Source organism: Thamnophis sirtalis, unplaced genomic scaffold, assembly GCF_051295495.1.
Source record: "Thamnophis sirtalis isolate CommonGarterSnake01/CBP01778 unplaced genomic scaffold, rThaSir2_p1.2 scaffold_3, whole genome shotgun sequence".
NCBI classification, from domain to species: Eukaryota; Metazoa; Chordata; class Lepidosauria; order Squamata; family Natricidae; genus Thamnophis; species Thamnophis sirtalis.
This window is the reverse complement of record NW_028261383.1, coordinates 111,156,082-111,167,464: the sequence shown is the minus strand read 5'-3', so window position 1 is coordinate 111,167,464 and position 11,383 is coordinate 111,156,082. Positions and strand designations below refer to the sequence as shown.

At 39.8% G+C, this 11,383-nt stretch overlaps 1 long non-coding RNA gene across 1 annotated transcript; it reads right to left on the bottom strand.

Moving 5' to 3' along the window:
• Positions 1 to 340: 340 nt before the first annotated feature.
• LOC148048104 (uncharacterized) lies at positions 341 to 7,587 on the bottom strand. The gene is made up of 3 exons (XR_015695793.1): positions 7,435 to 7,587; positions 5,177 to 5,278; positions 341 to 781 (listed from the first exon to the last, which is right to left on the bottom strand). It is a non-coding gene; the product is annotated as an uncharacterized LOC148048104 (long non-coding RNA).
• Between the last annotated feature and the right edge of the window lie 3,796 nt (positions 7,588 to 11,383).

Sequence of the window (11,383 nt, the reverse complement as noted above, 5' to 3'; positions counted from 1 at the left end):
GACTTTTCCATCTTTTGTTGTCACCATCTAGTAATTACCTGGATTTTAGCAATTTAGTTCTGATAGTGAGATTACATCAAAATCTATCTTGCATTCACACAAAACACTAAATCAGACTTCTTAAAACACGATGTTGTGTCTTAATGGTCATAATTCATAGATCCTGCTAAGATGGCAACCAAGACATTTTGGTTTAACATTTGGGGTGAATCAGAACATACTGATACTACTGGCCTACTGTATCAGTTTGTGCACTAATAATTACACCATGTCTAAAAATGTAGACATTCAGCTATCTACCAATATATATATGAAGACCATAGAGTCACCTCTTGGAAACATTAGATAACGCCATTGCAGAATCAGGTAAACTTCAGGCGATACTAGTATTAGGTGCATACAGTCCAAAGTTTCAGGAAGGAAAGTTTTCCTGATTTCCTGAACATATAAGCATGCCCTGTGCGGGCAGAAGCAGCAAGTCCTGGCAATCAGTTCTGAAAGTAAGAAAAAGCTTCTAGCGATCAATTCCCTCCCAGTTCTTCATTGGCAATTATGAAAGACGACATGAGTTGAGCAGACAAAAGGTTCTTAGCTTAGCTGAGAAGAGTTGTGACAATGAAGAGGTTATCAAATTGGGCCCACAATGTCTTGGTTCACTCAGCTGTGAAAGATTAACTATGTCTCCAAGGGAACATTGATGTCATAAAGCATGCAGTGCTGGAGAGATGCAGGTGACGTTTAGTAGGATGCTGGGAAAATTGTGCGTCTCATTTGTTGACTGCTGTGGAAAAAAAGAAACAAAGAAAGGTTTTTTTTTACCAATTGATCTTAATAAAAAGACCTGGCATTTTACAGAGAATGAAGGTCTATGTTGTTCATTTATATAGGGTTTTTAGATGACATTTCACACAACTGTTTATTGCCATTAGTGTGCTAACATTATTCTCATTCTCAGGGTTTATGTGTGTTCGTGTGTGTGCGAGTATAGGTGTGTTTGACCAATTTCACAATACAGGGATGTGTCCTGCCAAAATTAGTCATCCTGTATCTTGCTAAGATATCCTCTTGTCTCCAAAGAACCTTACAATCGATCTTGTTTTAGATTGGCCACTTTCTGGATTAGCCAGTTTAGTCTAGCTAAAGGCATCATGCGGTTAAGGCATCATGCTAGAAACCAGGAGACTGTGAGTTCTAGTCCCACTTTTGCCATGAAAGTTGACTGGGTGACCTTGCACTAGGACCCTGGGTGACCAGTCACTCTGTCTCAGCCCAACCCACCTCATAGTGTTGTGGTGGGGAAAACAGGAGGAGGAATGAGTATTAGATGTGTTCATCACCTTGAGTTACTTATAAAAATATCAATGTGGAATATAAATAAATAAACACAATTTATCTGATCAAGTTCATGATCGGGAACCTGTTAAAAGCTGCACCCTCATGCCAGGTTTAGGGTTTATAATCCCAGCCTGTGCTCAGAGGTTTCTATAACAGAGAAACTCTGATTCACTGTGATGCATATGATCAGTGATATCAGTAGCAATATGATTGTTGCTACTGCCAACGCTTTCTAAGAACATACAACTGTGACTATGTGCAAGAGGCTGGTGCTGAGCCAGGGGCAGGCAAATTGATCACCCTTCACTGTTTCACTAGCATTCCTGAAGTTGTATATTTTTGTGCTTGCCAGGCCACTTGTCCAACCTGGATAATTCTTTTTTAAGTCTTTATATTTTAAAAATTAATATTGCCTGTTGCAAAGAAAAATGCTGGTACCTACCCTCATTATTTTTCTTCCATTCAATTGTGTCCATTTTTTGAAGACTTTCTCCCCTTATAACCCTGCAGTTTTCTTGATACCCCCCCCCCCGCCCAATTTTCTGTCTGTCATTGCCTCCTTCTTAGGGCTGAGATAAAATGATTGGACCAAGGTTGCCTAGCTGGCTTGTGCCCAAGGTGGGGCTAGAACTCATGGCCTTCTCATTTCCAGGCTGATGCCTTAACAACTTGACCAAACTGACTCTCTAGCCCTCTCATGCAACTTCAAATCTGCCAGCAACAGAAATCTGGTAGATAAGTGCTTTCTCTTCTTACTAAAAGACTACAGTCGGTGGCCCACATTTGTTAGAAACACTTATTCATCTTTTTCCAGAAGGAAGGGGGAAAGATTCACTTCTCATCTTTAAGACTTAACAAAGATGATGTGCTTATGCAGATATGACACTGATATCGTAATTCCTTGTTAATGTCATCAGAATGAGACAGGGTGCAGGAATTTGTTGATGAGCAAATATGACAGGAGAAGAACCCCAAGAGGTAGAAGTCCTTGTAATAGAAATTGTAAAGGCTTTGAGGTATAGAGCAAGAAAGAGTGGCTGAATCAGGATGAAATGCATGCCACTGAGTCTGACCAATTATTTTAAGCTCTACCTCCCCTCAATTAAAATGAAGCCCACCTCCCTGCTCCAAAATATTGGAACAAATCTCTCTCTGCTTGTATGTGCGAATATACTGTATAAGTTGAACACTTACACATCAGTTTATAAAACTGTCAGATGTCCACAGATAAAATAATGGTTTTGCCATATTTTGTGTATACTGGGCATTTTACTGAAAATATAAGCTGTCAGAAAATATCAAAATCTGTTATAATTCGCAACCAAGCTGTTCTGACCGACAAAAACAAAAAGCGAGTGACATCTTATTTCCTGCTACAAGAGCTCATTAAATCTCAAGTTCTAAGTGGTTGATGACTCTGTACTCTCCAGAAATACAGCTCCAACCCAGTTAATGTGATGGTGGACAGAAAGAACCCAACCCCTGATTCGGTTAGTGGCCGGGGTTAAGTGGGTTTTGTAAACAGAAAATTCAAAGGTTGTGCTGTCGTGACAAAGCTGACCTGATCTGCTGCTCCCCTGGAGCAGAGGTTTCACTGGTGACTCAGAAATGTTGATCAGGGTTGTCCCAGTCAAATTCTGAGTGGCAGCTTTGAAGAGAGCCTAGCCACCATAAAAATGATTGGGGTGCTGTCACTTTCTGGTTTTTTTTTAAAAAAAAACCCTAATTGACCAGATTGAAGGATTATTGCTCCCATTTTCTTTCTGCTTCACCCCTTTTTGTCCATTTGAAAAATACAATGAGCAGTTAGGTAGGCTTCTTAGAACTGCAGAGCTCTAGAAGTTCATGCCAGAAGCAAAAAGAGTTAAAGGAATTGTTAGATCGGGTGAATGGATGAGGCAGACTCAGGCTTAGTAGATAAAAACAGCTCTTTATTGGTTTCAACTATGTACAATCCAGCGCCACTCTGTTTGACAGCAGCCCTTTTATAGGGGCTGTCAAAAGGCTCAGCCACTTACCTTTGAGTATTTTCCCGCCAGATTGGGAAACCTACCATCAGTATAGTGGAAACTACCATACTGGCTGTCAGTATGTAACAAGAATAAAACAAACCTCTGCAAGCAAAGTGATTTGCAGGGATGTGCGTAATGGTGAATCACCAGATAAGCATGTTGTGTGAAAAAACTCAAACAAGCCTAAGTAAAAAGTTATTTTACACTCTCCTTCTAAATTGTAATAAGGAGAAAACCTCCAATAAGAAACTATTCCACAACTTGCATCTTACCACAGAATGTCAGAATTAATGGTTAATGGAAGAGGAAGTTCTCAAGGAAACAATGATAAGGTGGGCAAAAAAACCCCAGATATGATATTGAGCTGGAAAAATTGGAAAAATTTTGGGAAACAAATTTGAAATTGACCATGTATGCGGCATACAAGGAAAACCAGTACAAAATGTTCTATAAATGGCACTTGCCACCCACGAGGCTCATGAAGATATTTCCAAATGTATCTCTGATGTGCTGGAAGTGTGAAAAATCATATAATACAATAGCAGAGTTGGAAGGGATCTCGGAGGTCTTCTAGTCCAACCCCTGCCTAGGCAGGAAACCCTATACCATTCCATACAAATATGGGGCCTATTATCACACATAGTGGACATGCGAGGCGGCCAAAAAATACTGGACCAAAATTAAAAAGTGGCTTGAGGAAATAATGGGAAACCACATAGACCTGAAACCGGAGCTATTTCTATTAGGTTTAACTACAACAAAATACAGTAGAGAAATACTATACCTAATCTTACACATTACAACAATGGCCAGAATAACATATGCACAACGGTGGAAAAACAATATAGTACCGAATGAAGACAAGGTAAGAAGGAAGATCTTAGAATGTGTGGAGATTGACAAATTGACAAAGGAAATACAAGGAAAGGGGGAATCAGAATACTATTTAGTTTGGGAAAAATGGAACAAATGGTTAGAAATAAGAAATAAAAAATAAGAAATTGGGAAATGTAAAATTATGGTATAGTAGAAGAACTAGGACATAGCGATAAGATGGGTGTAGAGAATATATGTTAAGATATATTAACATAAGGAAATGTATACAATATAATAATGGCAATATGATAGTGTGATATAAATGGCTAAATATAAACAATTAAGGAATAGTACATGAAAAGGAGTAAGAAAAAAGGTGACTACAAATGTAAAACTGGAATGTATAGGAGGGGAAACAATAGCTGTAAAGATGCACAGATAGGTAACTGCTGTGTGATGGAACGCTCAGTTCCTGTGTTGTTTGTAAGTTATGTGTTTGTTTTTGTTGATGTGTTTAAATGTTCAAAATAATTTTTTTAAAAAAAAGAATTAATGGTTAATGTTAATCAAAACCGTGTGGGACTTTCAAAGATCTAAGAGAACTGGAGGGATATACAGGAGTAGGTGTCCATACAGGGTTTACAGTGGTTCCTTCACTGAGATATGACTCTTTTTATGACAACTGATTCCCCCTTCCCAATTTTCTTTTTTCCTAAGTGATTTATCATAATGCACCTGCCTTATCAATTTCCATTGTTCATTGTCTTTCTATACTAATTATGGCTGAGAAATCAAATAAATGTGAAACCAAGCAAAATATTTTTGGGATTACCACAACCCATCCATCCATCCATCCATCCATCCATCCATCCATCCATCCATCCATCCATCCATCTTATATGGCCAACAATCTCAGAAGAAGCAACTCTCGGAATTAGTGAGAACATTGGAACATGGTCCTGATTCATTCCACTACCCACCCACCCACCCACCCACCCACCCACCATTCTTACTATTTCAGGAGCTATTTTCCAGGGAAGCAGCTGGCAGATGTTCACTCCACAGTTCCAAATATGTCCTGGCATCCAGAAGTCAGCAGTTCTTTTGTCATTTATCTGGAAGTTATTCAAACAGCTGCTGGATGCTCCAAGTGCTTTTCAGGTTGGATAATCATAACAAAGTCACATGTAGGTTTTCTCAGTTTGCTTTATATAATTAATCTCCATATGTAATGAAGATTTATTTTAAGGCAAAAGAAATATATAATGTAAAATTTGGGTAGAAATAGTGGTGCAGTAAGACAAATTGTCCTCAAGTTTCCATGTCCTTCCAAGCATGAATGATTTACACCCACATGCAATAAATATGGATAGTACAAAATACTTTCAATTGCCTTAGGCCAAGGATGTGCCAACTTTTCCTTGACTGAAAGCCAAATTTGGGGCATGTTAGGGGCTTTACTCCAATCAATCAGTCAATGGTAAAGCCAGTAGAATATAAGTTGTTTATTTTGTAAATAAGAATAAAATACATGTATGTCTCTCCTATAAAACATTTAGTATTTTCTCATTTTAACTATACTAAAAATTGCCATTTGGAAAGGTCAGGTCTTTTCAGGTCATGGCAGTCTTCAAAGCACATCTTTAGGCAAAATCATACTGATCAGCAAAGCAAACTGTAGAGTATGATAGGAGAAGAGTGAGCAGTGGAAAGAGTCCTAATACTCCCAGGTCCTGTCTCCTTTCTGCTTACCTGGCACAGTCCCTGGTTATGGGTTACATAGGGTCCAGCATAGCAAGGAACATTCCTAGAAGGCACATTAAGTCAATAAATTGGCATGCCAGCCCAGGAGTCCTTTATCTTAGAGAAATTCTCTCTTAGGTTACAGTTCATTATCAATGAACACTTATCATTTATCTGAGGTTCAGGAGATTGCAATGCAGAAGGCTTCTGCAAAATAAGGAAGACCATTGCATATAGAGCAGAGGTGGTATTCAGCCGATTCTGAGTGGCTCTAGGGAACCAGTAGCAGAAATTTTGAGTAGTTTGAAGAACTAGCAAATAGGCTGGCCCCGCCCCTGCTGCCTCCTAGCCTCCCAGCTGATCTTCTTTTGTTGCCCTGAACAGGAGAACGAAGCTGGAAAGCAGGTTAGTGGGGTGGGGAAGGAAGGGGGATTTTGCCATAACCTTCCCCCAGGAGTGGGGAGGGAATAGGAATTTTGCAGTATCCTTCTCTTGCCATGCCCACCAAGCCACACCCACAGAACTGGTAGTAAAAAAAATTGAATCCCACCACTGATATCAAAATATAGAGGGTGGACAAGCTTACATATAACAGAAGCTTATTGGAGGCAATTTGGTGAGTGTTAACTTCCTTTCTGTTCTTTCAAAATCCTAGCGAACAACTGGGCAGTTCCATAGTTGGCCTATTAAGAAATTAATCTTCTGGGTCATAAAACCATTACGAGTCTATTAGAGGACTTATATAGGCGAGGTATTAAGCCATAAAAAAATAAGGAATGTGTTGGCCAAATGTGGCCAAAAAAGTCCCTTGGTATGCTAGACCCCAATTATGCTACTGACAAGGAAGATCATTTAATTTACAATTTATTTGAAACATTTCAATTAAAAAGGATTCTCTTTTTAATATTACAAAAGAGAAAGAAACTGGGAAAAAATGGCTTACTTTTACTTTTTATAGTTAGCACAAGAAAGAATCCTTAAATTAAAAATTGATTGGCATAGGAAAACTCATCTGTCCACAGTTAAAGCATCTAATATGTCAGCATAGCATAGAAAAGAGCATTGTATTCTGAATAAAAATAAAAGAAATATTTGCAAGGAAAAAAAAAAGAATGGTTATGGGTAAGATACATTCACAATGCTTCCTAATGCTGGACTTGAATATTTACTTTGTCAGGGAGGCTTGAGAACAGCTGAAAACAAAACTGTTTTACCTCCAATCTATTGAGCCAGTAATTCAGCCAATCCTAGATTCTAAAAGGGAGGCCTTTTACATTCTTTTTGCTGATTAAAGCTTATGACAAATTATTAGCAAAACATTTGAAAAAGGCAAATTTAAAATACAAGAAAACCCATGTTAGTTAGCCAGTTCAACAATACTAAAAAAACTATATTGCCAGTGTTACAATGGTCATCCTACATAACTGTCACAACTCCTTTAATTTTTCAAAATATAACAAAACAGACCTTTTGCTGTGTTCTCTGAAGATTTGTTTTTCTTGCCTCTAGCTCTGTTGCTGTTCCTCACCTGTACTCCAGAGAAGTTCAGCTTTACTCTGTGCTTTCTGTTGCCACAATGCCTCTCTGCTTCTCCAGAAAAGAAGATCATCAAACACTTGCGACTATTTCTATTCACTGTCTTGTCTATATCTGTTCTTCCATCCTGATCTTCCCCAAGGTCATCTGCTTCCTTTCATGTCTGTGAACTTCTCTTTCTCACCATTGTCTCAAAGCAACAGTTTTTAAAAACAGATGGGGAAAATCAGGGGATATTCTGTATTTACAACATTATGTATTTGGGGAGAGGAAAATGGGGAAAGAAATCTCTTTTCCCTTCCACCTTGGAGGCCAGGACATGGAAGAGACCAAAGTTTGTTCTCTCTTGCCAAAAGGAAGAAAATGGGGCAGGGGTGGGTTTCTGCCAGAGTTACTGTTGGTTCAGTGTATGTGCCATTTATGTGTGCTCGCTTCACTTGTGCACATGCACAGTTGCCTGTAAATAGGTCTGTGCATGTGCAGAACATTGAAAATGTCAAAAAAAAACATGCTGTGGTGACCAGGGGACAGGTTCGGGGGTGTGGCGAGCCTGATGTACCTATCCGTTCAGCAACCCAGTCGCAATTTCCACTACCGGTTCGCCCGAACCAGTGCGATCCGGTAGCAACCCACCTCTGAAATGGGGGATGCAAATGTTCTTGTTTGCATTTTAATTCAGAGTGGAGTCTACCATTCTAACAAATAGAATAAGTGTGCTAGCTGGCTGGCTGACTAGCTGGCTATATACTTATTTACTTAGCTTATATGGAACACGGGCTTGAGTGAATGGCTAAATGATCATAGGGGAGGGGAAGGACTTGAATAGAGTTGCCCATTTACTACCGTAGAAAGTCAGCGCCCACAACTCTCCCAGAAGAATGAAATATTCTAGGAAATATTAAAAAGGAAACAAACAAAAATGCCAGGTCCCTGCTCCCAGCAGATATCCTGGTGCCAGCTTATCTACAAGACAAAAGACTGGGCCAGTCTATCTACAAAGCAAAAGACCTCAGCTCCAGGATGATGAGATTATCCTTCAGGGCAAAGACATTCAGCCACAAGAGGAAATTGCCCTTCATTACACCACCCAGCAAGATTCAACCAAGCCTGGGACACAGACAGCCTACAAAAGTTAGCTAAGACCCCCCCGTCCCCTGGGAGTCTTTGTATATATATATTTGTGTGTGTGTATATTTGTATATATCAATGTGGTCACCTACACAGGACTTCAAACCCATGTGATTCTGTTCATCATTAAACCATCCTTCCACTCTCCATGTTTCCAGTGTCTTTCTCCTCAGTTGGAACTGAACCGAGATGGACATTTCTTCCAACACTACCAGTCAACCTAATGGATTAGCACCTAGCATTGCAGCTGCAGTTCTTGTAATAGGACAGTAGTACAGCTCAAAATATACAGCCATCATGTATTAAAAGAGTGCTGGTGGCACAGTGATTAGAATGTAGTATTGCAGGCTAACTCTGCCCACACTACAGAGGTGGTATTCAGCCGAATCTCTCCAGTTTGGGTGAAACAGTAGTGTGCAAAGCTCTGCCCTCCCACCTCGACATAATGCACAAGCACTGCTCATGCATAGAAGGTGATGTGCATGCACAGACGTAGCAAATGCACTCACATTTCCAAACCAGTAGTGAATCCCACCACTGGCCCATAGCCAGGACTTTCATTCTGACCGGCTCAAGGTTGACTCAGCCTTCCATCCTTCCGAGGTGGATAAAATGAGGATCCAGATTGTTTGGGACAATATGTTGACATTGTACACTATTCAGAAAGTGCTGTAAAGCACTATGGAGAAGTATATATGTCTAAGCGCTGTCGCTATTAAAATAATGGTTTATAACTTAAAGTGTATGGCCTGAAATCAGACTGTGTACCTCCAACAAATATTTGTCATGCATTGTAGAAAAGATGCCACCTCTCTTCCACACAGCTACCTCTCTTTCACACACACAGGTTCAGCAGGCCACCTACTGAACCATCAATCATTCAAGCCTTCTCCAGAAGTTTCATCTATGCACAGAAAATCAAGCATTTTCCAGGGTCAATAATACTTTTTTTAATTAGCAGATTTATATAGACTTGAATGTGGCCAATCTTGCATGCTTCAGTGATAGCCTTGTCTGCTCATTAACACCGAATTCATTCTCTGCCCTGGCCTCTGTTACTCAATCACTTGTCTGACTCATCTCCAAAGAAGACACAATTGTGGTCATGTTGCCTGCTCTAAAGAGGCCTAGACCCTTATGCAAAACTTAAAAGAAAATTCAGAATTATCTTTGCCGGTCATCAAAATAATGTGACCATTCTCCCCCAACCCCGAGCACTGGAGAGGTGATTTATACATGAAGACAATTTTTTAAAAATTGTTATTTGGCTGACTTCTTTAACTGAAAACAAAATCAGAGTTATAGTTCAGCGAAAACATTTCTCATTCCTTTAATGTCCAAATACTGAGCTGTTAGCAAAAATAGTGAGCATACTAACAAAAAGAAGAATGGTAACACATGTTAAAAATATGGTTTGCATGCAACCTCCCCCCACCCCCAGTTCATTTCCTGATATCTCCTAGTATGAGACCATGGAAAAGCAATGCCAATGCAGGTAGGATAGATGAATAAATAGTCAGATTTTCTGTGATCTTTATTTGCATGAAAGTTTGGGTAGATTCAATGACCACTCATTCTGCCAAGACATTTTTGGTAGGCAAAGCTTGTGACTGCCTAATATCCAGTGGTGAAATTCAAATTATTTTATTACCATTCTGAGGACGTGGATTATTGGGCATGGTGTGGCTTTCTGGGCATGGAAGGGGAAGGATACTGCAAAATCTCCATCCCCTCACCACTCCAGGGGAAGGATACTGCAAAATCTCCATTCCCACCCCACTCTGGGGCTAGCCAAAGGTGGCATTTGCCGGTTTCCGGTATCGGTTCTCCGAACTACTCAAAATTTCCACTACCAATTCTCCAGAACCTGTCAGAACATGTTGGATTTCACCCCTGCATATATCCCTAGTTCTTTCTTGACTATATAGTTGAGGTAGCAGATGGCTTTCCAAGTATCCCACTTCTTTGCATCTGCCACAACTTCTGACCCTCAGATGTTCCTCATTAATAAACATGCTGCCTAAAGTCTAGGTGTATCCAGTGACTTCTAGAAGACCCAGATTTCCCTTCCACACTGAATAATTTTTAATATATTTATTTCCCTTGCAGAAACCAGAATCTCACAATAGAACAAGTTAAATGAGTGGAGCTCAATGGAATGGTGGTAAAACAGATCATGCCAGACTAATCTTATTGCAGTCTTTGATAATGTGGCAAAATTAGTGGACCAGAGGAATGCTGTCGATATAGTTTACTTGGACTTCAGTAAGGCATTTGATAAGGTTGACCATAACCTATTACTAGATAAAGTAGAAGAATGTGGGTTAGACAGCATCACCACCAGATGAATTTGTAACTGGTTGACCAATGACACTCAACGTGTAGTCCTCAATGGAACTGCATCTTCATGGAGGGAAGTATGCAGTGGAGTACCCCAAGGCTCTGTTTTGGGCCCAGTACTCTTCAACATCTTCATCAATTATTTGGATGAGAGAATAAATGGGGAACTCGTCAAATTTGCAGATGACACCAAGCTGGCAGGAATAGCCAACACTCCAGAAGATAGGCTTAAAATACAGAAGGATCTTGACAAACTTGAACATTGGGCACTATCTAATAAAATGAAATTTAATGGTGAAAAGAGTAAGGTTCTACATTTAGGCAACAAAAACAAAATGCACAAGTACAGTATAGGTGGTACCTTGCTCAACAGTAGTAACTGTGAAAGGGATCTTGAAGTCCTAGTGGACAACCATTTAAATATGAGCCAGCAGTGTGCAGCAGCTGCCAAAAAAAGCCAATGCAGTTCTAGA